At 43.3% G+C, this 22094-nt stretch overlaps 1 protein-coding gene and 1 long non-coding RNA gene across 2 annotated transcripts in view; one reads left to right on the top strand and one right to left on the bottom strand.

The window, feature by feature from the left end:
• LOC310753714 (uncharacterized protein) overlaps positions 1-22094 on the top strand; it is a gene marked incomplete at its 3' end in the record, with an annotated part of 149837 nt that overhangs the window by 108202 nt on the left and 19541 nt on the right. The gene's annotated exons all lie outside the window — the stretch shown is intronic.
• LOC310753876 lies at positions 7126-10298 on the bottom strand. The gene is made up of 2 exons (XR_014543481.1): positions 8631-10298; positions 7126-8245 (listed from the first exon to the last, which is right to left on the bottom strand). It is a non-coding gene; the product is annotated as an uncharacterized lncRNA (long non-coding RNA).

Below are 22094 nucleotides of genomic sequence, written 5' to 3' on the forward strand. Positions count from 1 at the left end.
GCAGCACCTAGCTCTCCCATTACCCTGGGGGATGGGTTGGTGGTTGGGTCTGGTTTGTTGATGTATTTAGTGTAAATGGAGTTTTTGTTTTTCTTATTAAAACCTTGTTTAAGTTATTTTTGAGTCCCTTTTTAATGCATGGTCTCCCCAGCAAGCTCTCTGCAGCGCTACCATACTGCAAATAGCCAACATCTTTGGTTATGGGCCCAGCTGCTGAGTGGATGACTGCATATTTTTGGACTCTGAGAAAGGTTTGAAAACTCCTTCTCCTGTTAGTGTAGTTCTGTGGGTCTGGAAGAGTTCCAGAATGGTTGACCGGGTTCCAGAAGCTGAGAAGGCTCTGGTCTTCCCACAGCTGACAAATGAGAACTATAGTTTATTGTCTTTTCGGGTGGAGGCGCTTTTGACCTCTAGAGAAGTATGGACCTATGTAACTGATGACCCTCCTGACCCTGTAACTAATGCTTGGTCGAAAGGAGATGCGAAAGCCAGGGCAATAATTAATGTGGCAGTCAGCGACCAGCAAGTAGTCTATATAAGGAATAAGAAAACTGCCAAAGAAATGTGGGACAGTCTTGCAGCGGTGCATATTAGAAAAGAGTCAGCATCTGCATTGATGTTTTTCAAGCAGTTGTACGAGACAAAGTTGCAGCCTGGTGGTGATTTGGCAGCACACTTGAGACGTCTGGAGGCGATATGCAATGAATTAATTCGAAGGGACATGGTGATACCTGATATTCAGTATGTTTTTATCATTCTTTGTTCCCTTAATGAGGACTTTGATGGTATAGCTAGCCAGATATCTGCCGTTCCACCAGCACAATTAACTGTGGAAGGGGTAACGGCAAGATTAATGGGCGAGTTGGATAGAAGGGAGGCTTGTGCCATAAGCTCTCCTATTTCCAGAAGTAATGAGGAACGCCATATGCAAACTTGTGGTGATACAACTGCATTTAAAGCCACCAAGCGTTGTTGGTTCTGCAATAAGCAAGGACATTTTGCAAAGGACTGCAGAGCCAAAAGAAAGCAAAGTACTCCCAAGTCTGTTTCTGTTCGTCAGTCACGGTCGTCAGTCCAGCAGCCGACATTGTACCGTAAAGACAGAAACGAGCCGCGAGCTTTTCATGCTTGGACAACAGATCGTAAAAGAATTAAAGGTGCCAAGTGGAAGTCTTTTATTGTGGACTCTGGAGCATCATAGCACATTTGCAACGATCGAAGCTTGTTTATTTCTTTCGAAGAGGAAATTGGTAATGTACATTTAGCCAATTCACAAGTCTTGCAGTCGCTTGGCAGGGGTACTGTTAAACTTGACTCTTTAAACATTACAATAGAGAACTGCATTTACTGCCTGTCAGTGGACAATTTATTATCAGTAAGGTGTTTTGCTCGTCAAGGCATAACTGTGCGTTTCTTAAAGTCAATGTGTGAGTTTTTTGATGGGAACGAACGTCTATTGTATGCCCGGGACTGCGATGGTTTATATAGACTGTATTTTCCCACCTACTCCCAATCGCCTATAAATTGCAGAGCAGCACAGTCAAGCCAGGGGTTGAGGAATGTAAGGCCACATTCCGGGTGTGTCCATGAGGCACACAGAATTCTAGGACACCTGAATTTTGCTGATGTAATTAAGACAAAGAATATTGTTAATGGCCTCAACTTAAAACCATGTAAATTCTTTATGCAATGTCTATCCTGTTGCAAGAATAAGATTAAGGTTGCACGCAAGGGTAGGTGCTCAGCTAGGAAAGTAACTGAGCCATTTGAACGTGTACATTGTGATTTAGTTGGGCCACTCCCACCATCATTAGGAGGTTCTAAGTACTGGCTTACCCTGATAGACCAGTATAGTAGATATTGTTGGACTTATGCAATAGCTGAAAAGTCGCAAGCATTTGAGAAGTACAAAGCTTTTTGCAACTGGGTAAAAGCGCACTTTAACAAACCAATTAAGAACCTGTTTTCTGACCGGGGCGGGGAATTTGTTTCTGAGGATTTTGAGAAATTCCTGGAAGCGCAGGAGACTACTCATGAGTTATCTTGCCCCCGAAGTCCCTGGCAAAATGGGCTTGTTGAAGTTGTGCAGCGGGACTTGCAGGCAGGGGTTAAAACTTATCTGCATGATGCTAATCTGCCCAAAGATTTTTGGGCTGAAGCGCTCAATGCCTTTTGTTATGTTAGAAATCGCAGTTATCATTCTGGTTTAGATGAGAAGTTGTTTAAAAAATGTCCTAATCTGAAATACCTACGCATTTGGGGTTCAGATGTAATTATGCATTATCCTGCTAAGCAGAAATTGGGTGAACGTAGTGTCCAGGGAAAACTAATGGGCTACCAGCAGGGGGCGTACAGAATTTACATACCAGCAACTGGCAAATTTCATATTACCAGAAGCATGATACAAATTGTAAATTGGAATGGCGTTGCTGTTTTCCAAGATACTAACGGTATAGATAATACTGAGGAAGAAGAGGAAGAAGCAGCAGCAGCAGGAAATGGTGCTTCTGAATTAATGGAAAAAGATGAAAAGCCTGTTGAATCTGATAATTTGTTTGATGATTTAAAGTCACAGGCACCCGAGGGGAAGTTAGATTCTGACCGAGGGGAAGTTTTCTGACCGTGAGCTTAGCCTACAGGCACCTCTTCAGTCTGACAATGATGATTTACAACCTGAAACTAGTAGTTTACTTAGTCCCATTAAGTCTGAGGAGTCTGACTCCTTCTGGACTAAGACGTTCAGATAGAAAGAGGCAGAAGCCACAACGTTTTGCAGATGAACATTTTAATACTGTGTATGCCAATAAGGCGGTTTTTGAGCCAAAAAGCTACAATGATGTTCAGAATTTACCCAAGCACCAAGCTGTAAATTGGTATAAAGCTATGAACTCCGAGACAGCTTCTTTAAAAGAGCACAACACTTGGTCTCTTGTACCACAACCCCCAGATATGAGACTTATTGATTCAAAATGGGTTTATAGAGTTAAAATGAATGACAAAAATGAAGTTGTAAGGTACAAGGCTAGATTAGTTGCTAGGGGTTTTCAACAAATTCCAGGCGAAGATTATGATTTGTGTTATTCACCAAGTGTAAAATATGAAACAGTTAAGCTTTTGTTAAAAGATGCATCACAACGTGGACATTCTGTTTATCATTTAGATATAAAAACTGCATATTTGTTTGCAGATTTAAAAGAACAAATTTTTATGCGTGTCCCTGAAGGCATAGATGCCACTGAAGGTTTGGTATGCAAATTAAATAAATCCCTTTATGGGCTGCACCAAAGTGGAAGGAATTGGCACCAAACTTTAGCAAAAGAATTGCTGGATATTGGTTTTTCACAAGGAAAGGCAGACAATTGTGTGTTTATAAAGGAAAGGGCAAACTCTGTAACAAAAATATGTGTGTATGTAGATGACATGTTAATTTCTACAAAAACTAAACAGGAATATGAACAGGTAGTATCACAGTTACAGAAGAAATTTGATGTGGTGGAATTAGGCATAGCTAAAAATTACTTATCCATGCAAATTGAGAAAGGCAAAAATGGATCTTTTCTGGTTCATCAAACTGCAAAAATTGATGATCTTGTTGAAATGCTAAGTTTAGAAAATGCAAATGGGAAGGAAACGCCTATGGTGTGTGGTTTCACCTTTACAGGTGAAGATAAGCCATTTCCTAACAAAACTTTGTATCGTTCTGCTATAGGCAAGCTAAATTTCATTCAAAGAATCTCAAGACCAGATATAACTTATGCTTTTCACTTTCTGGCAAAATTTGTGGAAAAGCCCACTACGCAATGTTTCTCTGCTCTTAAGAGAGTGGTAATGTACCTTAAACATACCAAACATTATAGGTTGCAGTTTACATCAAGTATTGACAAAGGTTTTGAAATTTTCTGTGATGCATCTCATGCAGTGGAACAAAATAATTGTTGTTGGACTTCCGGGGTGGCGCCATCGGCAATGGCGGACTCCCTCTGAACTGGAGGGACCAGCTCCGTGCGAAACGGGTCGTTTCCGCTACGGCGAAGCGGGGACCCTTTAAAAAATCACAGGCGGATGAAGCCTGTGACCATGGGACTCGGGCACCTTTAGCGCCCCCCCAACCCGCAAAGGAACCCATTAACGGGCTCCGAAGCGAAGAGGGGGAAGTGGCGCGGTGCTGTGAGTCTACTGCTTTTTCCATGGAGCAAAGCCGCATAGCCGTTGCCGGAGAGCACTGCCTTTTTCCTGGGACAATTTGGCATCTAAAGAATCACCCGTGAGTACTTAAAACTCGAACAATTGGATTTTAAATAAGGACTGGCCAGTAGAGAGGAATTGGACTCAAAATTTACCTCAATTTGGTACTGAAACGGGAAGGTCTAAACAGGAAGTCAGCCTTCCGTTTCTTTGTAGTCAAAATAAAGCAAAGACAACGTAAACTAGAGCTTGGAAAATTACTTTTAAAGGATTGGCTTTCATCATTTAAAATCGTGGAACCCCCCTTCGGTAGCAGGAGAAGGGGGATCTCTTTTTGGACTGTTTAAACCTGCAGAAGTGAGTTTAAAGTAAAGTAACTTTGCACCGTCCTGATCCTGGAGCGGAGTGTCAGGACTGACGTTTGAAGCTCATTGACCAGAGACAAATGTTTTTGACAGACAGCTAAAAGAAAAGTAACATAGTGATTCCATTGTTTCCTTTCGCATTTCAAAGGAACAAATATTGACTGAATATCTTAAAAAAGAAACTTTGTTGCTATTGTTCTTAAAAGAAAGAAGAAACAGAAGTTTTCCCCCTAGAGGGAGACTGTGAAATTGTAACCAACTTCAGGAGCTTGCAGCTGTTACAGATTACAATCATGGGAAAGGACTTGTGACCTTGTAGGACAATGTTTTCAGAAGCTCGGTTGGGTGCTTTCTGTAAAATAAATAACCTATTGGATCAGCTAAGCCAGAAGACGGATTTGATGACTAATGCAGCCAGAATTTTTGAACAGGCAGTAGGAAACTACATGGAGCCTACCCAGGAACTAAAACAGGAGTGTGCTATGACAGCACAGATGAGAGAAGAGGATATTGCTGAATCCTGGGTGCCAGAAATGGAGGGAGTTGCGGCCCTGCAGGATCATGAGCCTTTGGATTTGATAAATGAATTTGGAAAAAAACAGATTGGGAAAGATAAAATTTGGTTTGGTTTGGAAATGGGGGGTTGGACTGACCCTCCCATGCAGGGATGTTTGGACTTTCTGAGTCTGGTAATGGGCCGTCAGATGTTTGGAGCTGTGGGGGCTCTTAATTTTGGAGGGAATCTGAAACAGGTGTTTAAATATCACATGGAGTTTAGTCTGGACTATGGAAAGGGGGCTGATCTGCTGAAAAGGGTCAAAAACATTACTAAGCTGGAGTTCCCACGAGTGAAAGGAAAATATGAAGAAGAGTCGCAGAAGGGACATGGAAGAGACTTGAGGGCCTCGGATATAAGGATACCAGGTTAATGCGCTAGATTAATGGGACAAAAAGGACTGACAAAATCCGGGACCAGGAGGAAGGGACGCTGGATGAAGATTGGATTGTTTTACTTTTTTTTTCTTTTATCATTAGGACTGTTTTAAAATAATTGATGAATGTTAGAAAAATGTTGAAATGGAACTACTTGGTTCTAGTAAAAATGTTTAAAGAATTAGGTTAATGATATGGTTATGAGAAGTTGGTAAAAATAAGATTTAAGTTTTAAGTTTTAAGGTTTGCTATAAGACAAGATGAAAATAGATTAAGATAATGTAAGGACAAAATATTATGAACTATGGAAAGGATTTGCTGTGATAATTATTAACCAGGATACAAGAAAGGGGAGGAGGAGGAGGTCAAAGAAAGAAGGTAATGAAAGTTAAAAATTTGAGAATGATGGATGTATTTTTTCTTTCTATTTTTCTGTTTTGTCTATTTTTTCTGTTTTTTCTTTTTTATAATTTTTAAAAATGTTTAATATTATTTTTAAAAAAACAAAATAATTGTTGTTGGGTTGAAATAAACGACAGACGAATGGCAAGTGTCATATGGGAGGCATCTCTCGAGCATGTCTCGGAGAGTCCCTTTTATTGAATATTACAGCATTGCCACATATGTGCTTGTTGCTGATTGGTTAACACAATTACAATGCAAGGGTTGTATATAAGCATTAATCACCAATAGATTAAAGGTTGGGAAAGGGAACACAGAACTGGACAGGCGTGAAAACCTCCTTATTAAACTATTACTAGTGATTGATATAGCAAGACTTAAAAGAACATAACTATTACATTCCGTAGATGTGGTTAACCATGCATTAAGGTTACATCAGGGTACAAGGTTTCATGAACTCAATGTGAACTGAGCATTCTAGTTATGTGCAGAAGCAAAACTTCCCATCATCTCCCCCTTTCTTTTCTTTTTTGCAAGACGTTATGTGATTTCAGGGTGAATGGGACAAAAATACTTCGGGATACGTGGTTTGCCAGCGCATGCCCGAAGTAAGTCTGCCCACATCTCCCCTGTTATTTACTGTTGGTGCTGTAGGCAGCAATGATTTTATTAGGTGGCTGAGGAGGAGAAAAAAACTGAGACCAAAGACGCATGAGACCAGGAATGCATTGGATGAAGCAGCATAGCAAAATTAATATACATATTATGACAATAGCATATTGAAAAAGATTACGAAGCCAATTCAGATTTGGCAACCAGCCAGTGAGCCACTGGGCGAACGAATCCCAGAGGCCAGAAAATCCAACGTCCTGTTTAATGTGGTGTGTAAGATTTTGCAAATGAGAGATTTGCTTTTGAATAGCTTTGGAATTATCAGGAATATTGAATCAACACATGTCATTCACTTGTTCACAGCCATAATGATGAAGCATCAGTAAATAGTCAATGGCAGCACGATTTTGTAGAAGTCCATGGTGAAGTTCACTCTGTTCTTTATTCAAAAGCTGAAGGGCTTGTGAAGTAAAATTCAGAGCTTTTGCTGCGGAGCAAGCTAAAGAGTTAATATTCATACTATTCCGTACAGCCAATCCAGGGACTCCTAAGAGAGAAACAGCTAAGGAGATATATTCAGATCTACTGGGAAGAGAAACAGAATCGTCACAATCATTAGTCAATTCCACAGAGCGGCGATATCGAGAGCGGAACAAATGATGCTTTTTGGGTAAAATGATGGACAAACGGCTTAAGCAGCAGGGTGTGCCATGGCTGATGTTTGCTGGAATATAATTGAATGTATAGCCTGGGCACGACCAGAACCAGCCTTCAGGCAGCTCTGTATATTTATATACATAGGAAATATTTACATAAGTAGAGCAGTTAAAATTATCCTTGCCCATTTTCACACAGTTGGTTTTTGTGCAATTGACCATACAGGCGCAAGTGACATTAAAGGAAGCCACGTATGGGGTCAACAAATCAATGGCCAGAGGTGGGCGTTGGCGCACTTGGGTACCCCAGTTATGGTAACTGGAATAACCAAGGGTGTGGAGAGAATCATTTTTGGGTAGGGATGAGTAAAACCAGGTATCATTTTGCATATCAAAAGGGTCATGGCAAACAGGGATAAGGCAAGAGCCAAGGATTTCATCTATTGATACCTGCTGGGTTAGGCAAAAGGAGGAAACATTGAGGGTTTTTGCAAAAGATTCCCACACATTTATTGGTGTGGAACCACCGCTATTAAGAGCAGAAACAGAGAGGGGCAAAAACAAAACGCTGAAAATGAGCACTATCATGGAATTTATATTAAGGCAGGAAATGAGACACAGAAGCAAATTATCAGGGGTTGCTTCTAGCTGCTTTTCCTTTCTAAGCTGTTCAGCTTGAAATGAGAGTGATTTTATTTGGCCCCCCGTCACTGGTCCATTACGATTTCCCCGCTTGCGAGTCCTGGGGGGGCTGGGCACAGCATCCTGGGTGATCTGGAGTTGACGGTCGAACTGCGGTATCGGATTCTGCAGGGCCTGTTGCCATGCCATGGTAGAGGTGGACGCAGCGTGCGGGAACCCAGCGAGCACCCTGTGGAGTAGAAACTGCAGCATAACCCTTTCCCCAGGTAATCAGTTTTACTGGTTCACTCCATTCGTTGGAGGGTAATATTTTATAACGGACCAGCGGGGCTGGAAGTATCTCCTTTTGCTGGAAATGTTTTTGGAGGCGAGTATAGGGTTGATGATCATGTATGGAGACATTCAAATGATTGAGAGTAAAGAGAACACTAGCCAACCAGCCTTCCTTTTCTGAAAGTGAGGCTGGGACTCCGGCCTTTTTTTCCTGTCAAATTAAGGCAGTTTTTAGGGTGCGGTTGGCACGTTCAACAATAGCTTGGCCTTGGGAATTGTAAGGGATGCCAAATAAATGGTGAATATTCCAAGTTTCACAGAACTGAGCAAAGGTTTTTGCACAATACGCTAGGGCATTGTCAGTTTTTAAGGACTGAGGCTTGCCCATGACTGACATGGTACGAACAAGATGATTGCAAACATGTTTAACCTGTTCTCCCCTTTGAGGGGTGGCCCAAATAAAGCCAGAAAACGTATCAATGCAGACATGTATGAACTTCCAAGGTGAGAAAGGGGAAAAGTGAGACATCCATTTGCCACAACTGGTTGGCCTCCAGCCCACAGGGATTGACACCAGGGCTGGGGTGGCCAATCTGATTAGAGCATTGAGGGCATTGTTGGATAATTGCACGAGCCGCATCCAACGGAATTTGGAATTGGCGGCTAAGAGCTTTTGCATTCTGATGATGGAAAGCATGACTTTCAATGGGGGAGACAGGCAAAGCCCTAAGCAAAGAGTCTGCTTTTGCATTACCATCAGTGAGAAAGCCTGGGAAGGGTTGGTGAGAGCGAATGTGCACCACAAATAGTGGGTGGGAGCGATTGGAGAGAAGCAATTGTAAGGACAGGAAAAGGCTCAATAGATTGTCATCCAATAAGGGACTTACATAGCTGCCCTGTAAACGAGTTATAACATTTGCAACATAAAGACTATCCACTACCAAATTAATTGGCTGTGAGGAGAAATGATGCAGAGCTTTAACGGCAGCTGCCAACTCAGAACGCTGAGCTGATTTTTGTGGGAGAGTATAGAGGCTGTGCCATTCCTCATTTTGTTGCCATGCAACCACCCCCCTGGAGGGGGCTCCATCAGTAAAAACAGTAGGGGCACCCAAAGGGACAGGAGACAATATGGAAGAGAAAGATAGGGGAAATTGTTTACCCATTTTCAGGCGAGGGTCGGCGGGGGCATGGCAGTCCACCAAGCCGACAAAATCCGCTAAAGCGCACTGCAAATCCATGCTAGTGGAAAGAACAGTCTCCCATTGCTCCAGGGGCATGGGCACAATAATTTGGCGGCAATCAACACCAAAGAGACTTTTGCATCGACAGCGACCCTTGCTGATGAGCTGAGCAAGGAGATCCACTAAAGGAGTCACCGTGTTTTTTGGCGTATGATGTAAATACAGCCATTCAATAATATGAACTTTTGATGGGCCTAACTGAATAAGGGCCGCAAAAGGTTGGACAGAATCTGTCATTATGACTACATCTGGCAAAACATTAAGAATTGCTCGGTCAACTCAGTGGAGACGCATAATTTCCTTTAACTGGGCAACGGTTTTCTGTTGAGAGGAGGTCAAGGTAATTTGCTCACCAGGAGATTGATGGCCTTTTAAGGCTGAAAAAAGCGGCCATAAAACTTCAAGAGGGATTTTAAAATATGGTCTTATCCAATTGATATTGCCCAGCAATTGTTGTAGCTGGACATATTTCATTGTTTTTGGAGCATGAAGCTCAGGGACTATGGGAATGGAATAGCTAGCTATCATTTTGTGTCCCAGGTAATGAAAAGGAGAGGATTCCTGCACCTTTTCGGGAGCAATTTGCAAACCATAAATTGACAAACAGGCTACCATATCATGTTTCCATTGAGGGGGGAGGTGGGGGCCTGCAATTAAGATATCATACATGTAATGATAAATTAAGAGGTGTGGATACTGAAGACGGAAAGGCTGGAGGGCTTGATTCACATAATATTGACACATGGTAGGGGAATTCAGCATTCCTTGCGGTAGGACTTTCCATTGATACCGTTCCGTGGGCTGGCTGTTATTTAACACAGGAACAGTGAAAGCAAAGAATTTACGATCCTTCTCCTGTAAGGAGATGGAGAAGAAACAATCTTGCAAATCTATGATAGTCAATTGGTAAGAATGGGGGATCACATTCGGATTAGGCAGACCACACTGCAGGGGCCCCATGGGTTCAAGGATGTCATTAATCTTCCTTAAATCCTGGAGAAATCTCCATTTCCCACTTTTCTTTTTTATAACGAAGATGGGGGTATTGTAGGGGCTAACAGAGAACTCAATATGGTCTGCCAATAATTGTTCATTCACCAAGTGTTTTAAAGCAAGTAGCTTTTCCCCCATTATGGGCCATTGTTCCACCCATACAGGGGTGGTGGATTTCCAGTTGAGGGGGAGTGCAAGCTTACTCATCAAATTGAATGGTAGCTTGTAATTGTTGTAATAGGTCTCTGCCCCACAGATTGAGGTGGATTTTCAGCACACAGGGCTGGATGTATGCAATGGTTTCAGAGCTATCAGGCAGAGAAACAGGCAACCACTGTATGCTTTTGGAAGAGGTTTGAGGTCCACCCACACCCCAAACTGCAGAGGCAGACTCAAGGGGCCACGTGGGGTCCCAGCAATTATTGGATATGACAGAAATGTCTGCGCCCGTGTCAATCAAGCCTTCCCGAACTTTGCCATTGATTTTATACTTACGAATAAGTTTCTGTTCACCAATCCTCTGGATTACAGCTAATAGCTGTGGAGAGAGGGGAGAAAGCTGGTCCAAATTACTATCCATAATAGAAGCAGTAGGATGAGAAGGGAGCACTACCAAATGCGCCCAAGACTCACCCTTTTTTAACTGCATGGGCATATGGCTCCAAAGTGGAACCGTGATTGTGCCCACATAGTCAGGATCTAGGATTCCTTCTTTGGCCGCAGAGAATTTGGGTAAAATTAAGCCTGCGACCTTAGGTGGTAGTGGGCCCGCCAATTGGGTGGGCATGAGCACAATTTCACCAGGTAAAACAGCGTCTTTGGTTTCCTGATTGATTAAATCAATGGTGAAATCAGAGGGTGTATCCTTAGAAATTTTTTTAATAGTGGAAACTAACGGCGGAGGGCTCTCTATTTGTCCTGGCCCGAGAGCTGGGCCCCCATGGAGTTTCCCGAACTCCTGCACTGATTTGCCCAATGATAGCCTTTTCCGCATTTTGGGCATTTTTTGGAAGGTTTAGCCTTATTGGCATCACCATTCCTGTTTGCTCCCCCGCCAGGGGCTCTGCATTGTTTAGCAAAATGACCTGGGCGTTTGCAATTGAAGCAATTGCCCTTGGGCTTATTGCCAGCCTGGATGGCACCGGCAAGCAAAGACATCGCGTGGCTCTGGCTGCCAACATCTGCACAGGTTTGAATCATATCGGCCAGGTCATATTTGGGGCGATGTATGATTGACTGCAAAGCCTTCTTGCAATCGGTGTTTGCATTTTCAAAGGCCAACTTTTTCATCAATTCATTTTGAGCTGTAGGATCATCAATCTGCCTGGTGATTGATTCTTTCAATCTATCTATAAATTGATGGTAAGGCTCCGAATGTTGTTGCTTAATATTAACGAAGGAACTCAGTGGTTGCCCTGAGACAGGGACTTTCCGAAAGGCGCGTTGTACACAGGTTGCGGTGTTTGCGTAAAAAAATCCTGCGTCCAGTAAGCTTCCCTGCGTGGCGCTGCTTGGGAGCTGACCTGGCAGGAGAGCAGAGTAGCAGCGGTCCTGTGTCCGTGTGAGATGAGGGATAAATCAAGTCCAGAGACAGTTCGGTTCTTATCTCTAGAAGCGTTTATTTACAAGCCATAAATCAGTCTTTCTCCATCGGAGCTTTCTTGCATTTTCTCCCGTGCTCCAAAAGCACACACACAGCCTCTGAGCTGAGCTGCGTCTCAGTCAGAATCGAAAGCAAGTCTGAATGCAGTCACACACTGTGACTCACTGCTCTGTTTCAAGCTTCTCCCAGATACAGGACACCACGGAGTTTTAACCCTGTCAGTTCCAAACTCCACACGGTGCGACTGAAATGTAAAGGTGTCAATTGTGCCTGGGCTGGTATATTATCATACAGACCAGCGCCAAAGAGTTAGGAGGCTGAATGCTGTGGATCAGCCAGGGCTGCTGCGCTATGCTTAAATTCACTTTCAAAAACCACATACTGAGCAGGAGATAAAAGCATGCGCATCAAATCCTTCCAATCTTGAGGTAGCATTGTGTAACCATTTGCGATCCCCTTCAGTATCCCTAGCACATAAGAAGATTTGAGGCCAGAATCAGTAATGGCTTTCCTTAATTCTCTCAGAACAGAATAAGGAAGCGCCTCGTACATAATCTGCTGTTGTGCAGTGCCTGGGTTCGCACAGGAGATAGGGAAAGCAGATGGCATTTCCCCAGCCCATCCAGCCTCTTCCTCTAAGGAGAGGAGCCCTTGCTGCCTAGCTTGAGAAAGCGCGGCGCGCACAGCTCCTGTGGAAGAACACGCAGGGGCTGAGGCAGGCAAAGGACGGATGGGGGGTGGATGTGGGCTGAGGCGTAGGGAGGGGTTGGCAAGGCTGCAATGGAGGCAGAAGCTTTGGGTAAGGTGGGGGATTGTCTGCTGCGGCTAAAAGAGCAGGGGCCGACGGAGATGCCTGTGGTCCTAATCTAGCGACGGCATCTGCACATTTCTGCCAAGTGAGCAGACAATGAATCAGTGCCCTCGGTTCAGTGAAGAGGGTTTTTCCGATCTTTTGCCAAGCTTCTGATCCCAGAGAGCCTGACTCTGGGTACCAGGGGCATTGGCAAGCAATCTCACATGACAATTGTTCAATTTCTTTCAAAGAAATATGAGCACCCGCCACCCGCTGTCTAACGAGATGAAGCAGCTCCCTGGCATGCTCCTGTTGGAACCTTGTCAGTCCCCCCCCCCCATACTCATGAAGTAGCGCGCTGAGACTTTTCCAGTCGAGTGAAGTACAGGGGTGGCTGCGTAAAGGGATCTGGCACGTCGGGGTCACGAGATGTTGGGTTGAAATAAACGACAGACGAATGGCAAGTGTCATATGGGAGGCATCTCTCGAGCATGTCTCGGAGAGTCCCTTTTATTGAATATTACAGCATTGCCACATATGTGCTTGTTGCTGATTGGTTAACACAATTACAATGCAAGGGTTGTATATAAGCATTAATCACCAATAGATTAAAGGTTGGGAAAGGGAACACAGAACTGGACAGGCGTGAAAACCTCCTTATTAAACTATTACTAGTGATTGATATAGCAAGACTTAAAAGAACATAACTATTACATTCCGTAGATGTGGTTAACCATGCATTAAGGTTACATCAGGGTACAAGGTTTCATGAACTCAATGTGAACTCAATGTGAACTGAACATTCTAGTCATGTGCAGAAGCAAAACTTCCCATCAAATTGTAGGGGTGTGTCTGGTATGGTGTTTTGTTATAACGGTTGTCCATTTGAATGGAAGTCCCAGACACAAACCATTATTTGTCTCTCCACAACAGAGAGTGAATTATGTGCGTGCGTCCAGGCTACTCGTGATGTAGAATGGTATCTGCAAGTATTTGCCGACCTACAGATGCAAGTAACACTACCAGTAAAAGTTTACCTTGATTCCCAGAGTGGACTCGCTATACTGTGTTCAGAGACCAATACGCAGCGCACTAGAGTCTTAAGATTACGTTTACAGTTTGTAAAGAAACTAATTGCTGACGAAATGGTTATATTTGAATATGTTCCAGGTGACAATCAAATTGCGGACATTTTTACAAAAGCACTTCCAAAGGTTACACATGAAAGACATGTACAAAATATGCTTTATGTTCCACAATAATGAACCGCAGGGGAAATGTTGAATGGTTTCTTTAAATGTAAAGGTTCATAGAATCATAGAATCATAGAGTTGGAAGAGACCACAAGGGCCATCGAGACCAACCCCCTGCCAAGCAGGAAACACCATCAGAGCACTCCTGACATATGGTTGTCAAGCCTCTGCTTAAAGACCTCCAAAGAAGGAGACTCCACCACACTCCTTGGCAGCAAATTCCACTGTCGAACAGCTCTTACTGTCAGGAAGTTCTTCCTAATGTTTAGGTGGAATCTTCTTTCTTGTGGTTTGGATCCATTGCTCCGTGTCCGCTTCTCTGGAGCAGCAGAAAACAACCTTTCTCCCTCCTCTATGTGACATCCTTTTATATATTTGAACATGGCTATCATATCACCCCTTAACCTCCTCTTCTCCAGGCTAAACATGCCCAGCTCCCTTAGCCGTTCCTCATGAGGCATCGTTTCCAGGCCTTTGACCATTTTGGTTGCCCTCCTCTGGACACGTTCCAGTTTGTCAATGTCCTTCTTGAACTGTGGTGCCCAGAACTGGACACAGTACTCCAGGTGAGGTCTGACCAGAGCAGAATACAGTGGCACTATTACTTCCCTTGATCTAGATGCTATACTCCTATTGATGCAGCCCAGAATTGCATTGGCTTTTTTAGCTGCCGCGTCACACTGTTGGCTCATGTCAAGTTTGTGGTCAACCAAGACTCCTAGATCCTTGGGGCCACTAGGTGGTGCATCGGAAGATGGCTGACAATAACATCTCTCCGACCCACACGAGGTAATTTGGAGGCTATGATGGGGGTAATTAGCCTCCTTAACCCCCCAGGATTATGGGGGGGACGGCCCTTGCCTGCTGTGCCCTATACCACCCCCGAATTTGTGGGGGTGGGGGCACTAGGCACAAAGCCCTCCTGTGGGATTCCGGCACTCCTTGATGCCGTCTCTGATCCGCGCCTCTAGTTTGCAAGAATCTTCAAAAGAAACAATTTGGACGAGATAAATTGCACATACTTCAAGGAAAAAGGGGGAGTAAAGACTGCTGACAGAAGAGATCTCTGATAACAAGGCAAGAATAAAATATGAGAAGATACGACAAGATACGGTATTGCAAATGACTGAGGGGGGAGGGGGGAAAAACCTTCCATTCCTTTTTACGTGATTTAACAAGAATCCCCTCCCCTAATAAGTCAGAACTTTAAGGACTTAAGCTGTGATTTAAGGCTGTGTGGAGATAAACTTTCGAACCAAAGCAATGTTTCAAGACGAAGCTGGAAAGTTAAGAGTTTTGGAATGACGCAGTTAAAAATGCCGTCGCCATCTTGGGAGGCATTGTTGGAGCTCTTGGGTCTGGGAGGAGAAAGAGAGAAATAGTGCTGTTTACATATCGTGGATAAACTCCTCTGTGGGATTTAAGAGCGAAAAATGCCTGATTTATGATGGAAAGAGTGATGTTATCTACGAAGGAGATATATGGAAACCATCTGGACTTAGATTGGAAGAACGGGAAATTCACACAGGATTATTATATTTGCTTATCGGCTTAAGGAGACTAACAGAAGAGATCGTAAAAGAAAAAGAGAAATTATATGAACAAGATAGGATGTGGAAACACCAAGATAAGACTGGATAGAATTATGAACTTTGTCTGGACTGATTGGGACTGATTTGGACATTAACGCAGTAATAAGATGATTTGAATCCCCCTTTGGATCTTGAAGTATGGGTTCCCCCAACAAAATTTAAAAATTTGGCTTTGTAATTTGGAATTTATGTGATGTGATTTAATTTGATGTGATTGGCCAGTTAATAAAAATTATTTAAAAAAAAAAAAAGACTCCTAGATCCTTTTCACATGTACTGCTCTCAAGCCAGGTGTCACCCATCTTGTATTTGTGCCTCTCATTTTTTTTGCCCAAGTGCAATACTTTACATTTCTCCCTGTTAAAATTCATCTTGTTTGTTTTGGCCCAGTTCTCTAATCTGTCAAGGTCGTTTTGAAGTGTGATCCTGTCCTCTGGGGTGTTAGCCACCCCTCCCAGTTTGGTGTCATCTGCAAATTTGATCAGGATGCCCTTGAGTCCATCATCCAAGTCGTTGATAAAGATGTTGAATAAGACCGGGCCCAAGACAGAACCCTGTGGCACCCCACTAGTCACTCTTCTCCAGGATGAAGAGGAAGCATTGATGAGCACCCTTTGGGTTCGGTCAGTCAGCCAGTTACAAATCCACTGAGTGGTAGCATAGTCAAGACCACATTTTACCAGCTTCTTTACAAGAATATCATGGGGCACCTTGTCAAATGCCTTGCTGAGATCAAGGTAGGCTACATCCACTGTGTTCCCTTCATCTACCAGGCTTGTAATTCTGTCAAAAAACAAGATCAGGTTAGTCTGACATGACTTATTTTTCAGAAATCCATGCTGACTATTGGTGATCACAGCATTCCTTTCTAGGTGCTCACAGACTGTTTGCTTAATGATCTGCTCCAGAATCTTCCCTGGTATTGATGTCAGACTGACTGGGCGGTAATTATTTGGGTCCTCTCTTTTCCCCTTTTTGAAAATAGGGACAACATTTGCCCTCCTCCAGTCTGCCGGGACTTCGCCTGTTCTCCAGGAATTCTCAAAGATGACTGCCAGTGGTTCTGAGATCACATCTGCCAGTTCTTTTAATACTCTTGGATGCAGTTCATCTGGCCCTGGAGACTTGAATACATCTAAACTAGCCAAGTATTCTTGTACTATCTCTTTAGTTATTCTGGGCTGTGTTTCCTCTGCTGAATCATTTGCTCCAAATTCTTCAGGTCGGGCATTGTTTTCTTTATCGGAGAAGACTGAGGCAAAGAAGGCATTGAGGAGTTCAGCCCTTTCTGTGTCCCCTGTTTGCATTTCACCATCTTCTCCTCTGAGTGACCCCACTGTTTCTTTGTTCTTCCTTTTGCTACGAACATACCCATAAAAGCCTTTTTTGTTGCTTTTAACCTCTCTAGCAAGCCTGAGTTCATTCTGTGCTTTAGCTTTTCTGACTTTGTGTCTACACGTGCTGGCTATTTGTTTGAATTCCTCTTTGGTGGTTTCCCCCCCTTTCCATTTTTTTGTACGCACCCTTTTTAAATCTTAACTCAGTTAAAAGTTCTTTAGATAGCCACCCTGGCTTCTTTAGGCACCTTCCATGTTTCCGTCTCATTGGTATTGCCTGAAGTTGTGCTTTTACTATCTCCCTCTTAACAAACTCCCAGCCATCATGAACTCCCTTTCCTTTTAGTATTACTGTCCATGGGATCTCACCCAGCACTTCCCTAAGTTTTATGAAGTCGGCTTTCTTAAAGTCGAGAAATTGTGTCCTAGTATGCTTGGCTGCTCCTTTCCGCTGTATAGTAAACTTCAGAAGAGCATGATCACTCGCGCCTAATGATCCTTCCACTTCTACCCCACTAACCAGGTCATCAACATTGGTTAGGACCAGATCTAAAATGGCTGTTCCTCTTGTTGCTTCTCCCACTTTCTGGACAATGAAGTTGTCTGCAAGGCCAGTGAGGAATCTGTTTGACCTTATGCTCTTGGCTGAGTTTGACATCCAACAAATATCCAGGTAATTGAAGTCCCCCATTACTACTATCTCCCTTCCTTTTGCATGCTTGGCCATCTGTTCCAGGAAGGCATCATCTATGTCCTCCGTTTGGCTTGGGGATCTATAGTAAACTCCCACAATGAGGTCACTGTTATTCTTCTCTCCCTTAATTTTGACCCAAATGCTCTCACTTTGGCTTTGAGGTTCTAAATCTTGGATCTCTTCACAGGTATACACATCCCTGACATATAACGCCACTCCTCCTCCTTTCTTGTCTGGTCTGTTTCTCTGAAATAGATTGTATCCCTCCATTATTACATTCCAATCGTGGGACTTATCCCACCAGGTTTCAGTGATGCCTATTATGTCATATTTAGTTTGCTGTACCAAGAGCTCAAGCTCATCTTGTTTATTTCCCATGCTTTGCGCATTAGCGTACAGACATTGAAGTCCATTAATCATTCCCCCGTGTCTCTTATTTAAGGATTTTTTCCTCCCACCACTAGGTCTGCGTGCTGTTTGCTCCATTTGGTCTATGACATTTGGATGATCATCTTCATCAATTGATAGACTCCTACCTTCTGAGATTTCTGAGATTTTTGGCAAAAACATTCCTCCCAACCGTTGTGAGGTGCAGCCCATCGCTTGCCAGAAGTCCATCTTCAAGAAACTGCAGGCTGTGATCTAAGAATGCAAACCGTTCCTGTTTACACCATTTGCGAAGCCAGCTGTTCACTTCCACTATTTTTCCCTCTCTCCCTGGGCCACGTCGTTCAACTGGGAGGACAGATGAGATGACAATTTGTGCATTTAATTGCTTCAATTTCCTGCCCAGAGCCTCGTAGTCTCTTTTGATCTTCTGGAGGCTATTGCTTGCAGTGTCATTGGTTCCCACATGAACCAAGAGGAAGGGGTATTTGTCAGTGGGTTTTATGATTCCTTGCAGTCGTTCAGTTACATCTTGGATCTTAGCCCCGGGGAGACAGCACACTTCCCGAGACATCTTGTCAGGCCCACAGATCACTGCTTCTGTTCCCCTCAGTAGGGAATCCCCTATCACCACTACACGCCTCCTCTTAGGTTTGGTCGGGGTTCTTCCGTGAGCTGTCCGTTCCAAGGTCGCCTGCACATTCCCTGAGGACTGACTTTGCTGCTTGTCTTCATATACCTGATCGACTGTAATGAGGGAGAGATCCTCAAATGGAGTCTGCTCTTCGTCTTCCATGCTAGGGGAGAGGACCTCAAAGCGATTGTGTATTTCTGAACAATCAGAGCGAACCCTGGGCCTCCTACTTCTTTGAGTCACGTTTCTCCATATTTCTGGCTCCTGTGTTGGTGAACTAGCCTCCTTCTCAGGGGAGTCCCCTGTCTCCTCCTTGGTGGAGATGGTGTGCTCTGTTGCTTCCAAGAAGAGCTCCAGCTCTCTAATTCTTTGGAGCGTAGCTACATGTTCCTCCAGTTGCTGGACTTTGTCTTCTAAGAGGGCAATCAACATGCAATTGCTGCAGGTAAAGCTGCCTGCAACCTTTGGCAAGATGGCAAACATTGCGCAGGAACCACAGGTGACTGCAGCTGTTCCCTCACCCTCCATCTTGAGAACGTGTCGTTGGGGGTGGCTACAGCGGTCCTCCATCATAAAAAGCGTGAAGACAGGACAAATAACTCCCCCCCCAAAAAAACCTAGGTCTCCCCCAACAAACGTTTGAGACTAGCTCCCCTAAATCTAAAAGATGGATCAAACTGCACGTGCCGCTAGACGCGCGCCGCTGCCCTGCAAGCTCTGATAAGCTCCTCCCACAGCTAATCACCTGCCTCAACAGAAACCCTGCCCCCTCTGACCTTTGCACAGGGAGAGCAGCTAATCAGCCACAAAGAAACACACACACGAGAAAACCCTTTTTGCTCCTTCTTCAGCTGCTTCCCTGCAAGCTCTGATAAGCTCCTCCCACAGCTAATCATCATTGTTCCACTCGATGTGTATGTCTTTAAGGGGCCAGAGCAAGGGCCAGAGCTAAATAACGAGACCCAGCTTTACAGCTGTGAAACATAGCAGGTGCTGCTGAGTTGTATTGATTAAGCTCTGTCAGCAATTGGGTGTAGTATATAAGGAGCAGCACCTAGCTCTCCCATTACCCTGGGGGATGGGTTGGTGGTTGGGTCTGGTTTGTTGATGTATTTAGTGTAAATGGAGTTTTTGTTTTTCTTATTAAAACCTTGTTTAAGTTATTTTTGAGTCCCTTTTTAATGCATGGTCTCCCCAGCAAGCTCTCTGCAGGTAAACGAAATGTTTAAAAAAGATATAAAGGAAAGTGGTTATGAAGGAAAAGATTCTAAGTTCCAAACAGACATAATAAATAATGAATATAAAATTTTGTCAAAAATGTATAAGATATTGTTGGAATGGTACACGAAAGATGAAGAGGTCAAATCGGTAATGATACAATGGGCCAAAGATTTTGGTTATAATATTCAATTTGAAGACTGGGAAAAATTGTGGAAAGAAAATTTAAAATTTACTGCATGCACGGCGCTGAAGGAAAATGTTATGAAAATGTTTTATAGATGGTACATCACACCGGTAAAACTTGCAAAAATGTATAAAACATGCAATAAGTGTTGGAAATGTAAAGAAAAAGAGGGAATGTTTTACCATATGTGGTGGGAATGTAAGAAAGTGAGGAGCTTTTGGGAAGCAATATATAATGAATTGAAAAAGATGTTAAAATATACTTTTGTTAAGAAACCAGAAGCTTTTCTTTTAGGGATTACAGGAAATGAAATAAGAAGGAAAGACTGTAAACTTTTCCAGTATGCAGTTACAGCAGCAAGAATTTTATTGGCCCAGAAATGGAAACAAGAGGAAGTACCGACGATACAAGAATGGAGACTGAAATTAACGGACTATGCGGAACTGGACAGATTGACTGGGAAAATAAGATATGTTCGAAACCAAAAGTTCATCGAAGATTGGGGAAAGTTTGTAGATTATCTGAAAAATGTATGTGATGTGCAAACAACGCTAGTGGGGTTTCAAGAAGCACTGTAAATGTTTGAGATGTATTGTCAAAAAGAAATAGAAAGGGAAGGGAAGACAAATGGCAGTACAATGAAGTGAATGCGTTTCGAAGAGTAAATATGGATGATTACCAGAGAAGCGGAAGGAAGTCAAAAAAGATTAATTTGTTAAAACATAGAGAAAAATGTATAATTGTGTTGGAAAACTAATAAAAATATTTATATATAAAAAAAGCCTGAGGATTGCAAGGTATAGAAGGTACCTGAGAACCGCCCTGAACACCGGAGGGGGCCTGTGAGTTACCCTTGTTAGCCATATTGCCACGGAATTATTTACACAAACCACAAAGAGGCCAATGGAGGTACAGTTCAGTATTGCCTACACTAACCTTGCCCTACTGGCACCCTTGTGCCACCTGACAACTACAGAATTTGATGTTGCAATAGAGCGCCTACTGGTATCTCTCTTCTGGCAAGTAAGGAACCAGGGTCCCTGGCTAGAGTCCATGCACCTTATATGTACTAGATTTCTCAACATAGAATCATAGAATTGTAGAGTTGGAAGGGAACCCTGGGGGTTCCACTAGGCCTTTGGCCAAGGCACAGTCTGACCCCCTCCTTCTGTAATACCCATAGAACTCTAGCCCAATGGTTGCCATTAATTTGACTCTGAATTGATTTTAGAATGTATTTCAATTAATTGATTGTGATTTTATGTAAATTGTGTTATTTTTAGTGTTGCTAGCAGCTCTGAGCCCGGCTTTGGCTGGGGAGGGTGGGATATAAATAATTTTATTGTTGTTGTTGTTGTTATTTAGTCCAACCCCCTGCAATGCAGGAACCTCAGCTAAAGCATTCATGACAGATGGCCATCTGACCTCTGCTTTAAAACCTCCAAGGAAGGAGAGCATTTCATTTTCGAAAGGGGATCATTCCACTGTCAAACAGCTCTTAACATCAGACAGTTTTTCCTAATACTAGCTGGAATCTCATTTCTTGTATTTGAAGCCATTGGTTTGAGTCCTCCCCTCCAGAGCAGGAGAAAACAAACTTGTTTCCTCTTCCATGTGACAGCCCTTGAGATATTTGAAGACAGCTATTGTAGCACCCTGCTTGTGGTTAACGCTTAGCTGGAATGAAATATTCAACGCAGCAATAGAGAAATTAAAATAATAATTTATTTGTCAGACAAATAAATGATAGACACAGTGGTATATGGTTACCAAAGCTCTGCCCACTCCAGCCCTGATGGCCAGCACTTATATTTCCTCAGCCCAGCCCCCTTGCTCCTCCTTTGGCTGCCTCTGTCCAATCAGCCTGGTTGAAATTCCTATTGGCTGTTTGCTAGAACCAATCATAAAAGATACACCCATTTCCTATTACCTTTTATGGGAGACAAAGAGCTATATTTCCTTCTATCCATAAATGGCAGACAAGTAGCCATATATCTTACATTTGCCTCGACAAGGCACCTTAATTACCAGATCACCTTTTGCCCCTTTTGCCCCTACATTCCAAAACAAATGGCTAAAACAGATGGCTCG

Source organism: Podarcis filfolensis (genome assembly GCF_964270895.1).
Source record: "Podarcis filfolensis genome assembly, chromosome: W".
NCBI lineage: Eukaryota > Metazoa > Chordata > Lepidosauria > Squamata > Lacertidae > Podarcis > Podarcis filfolensis.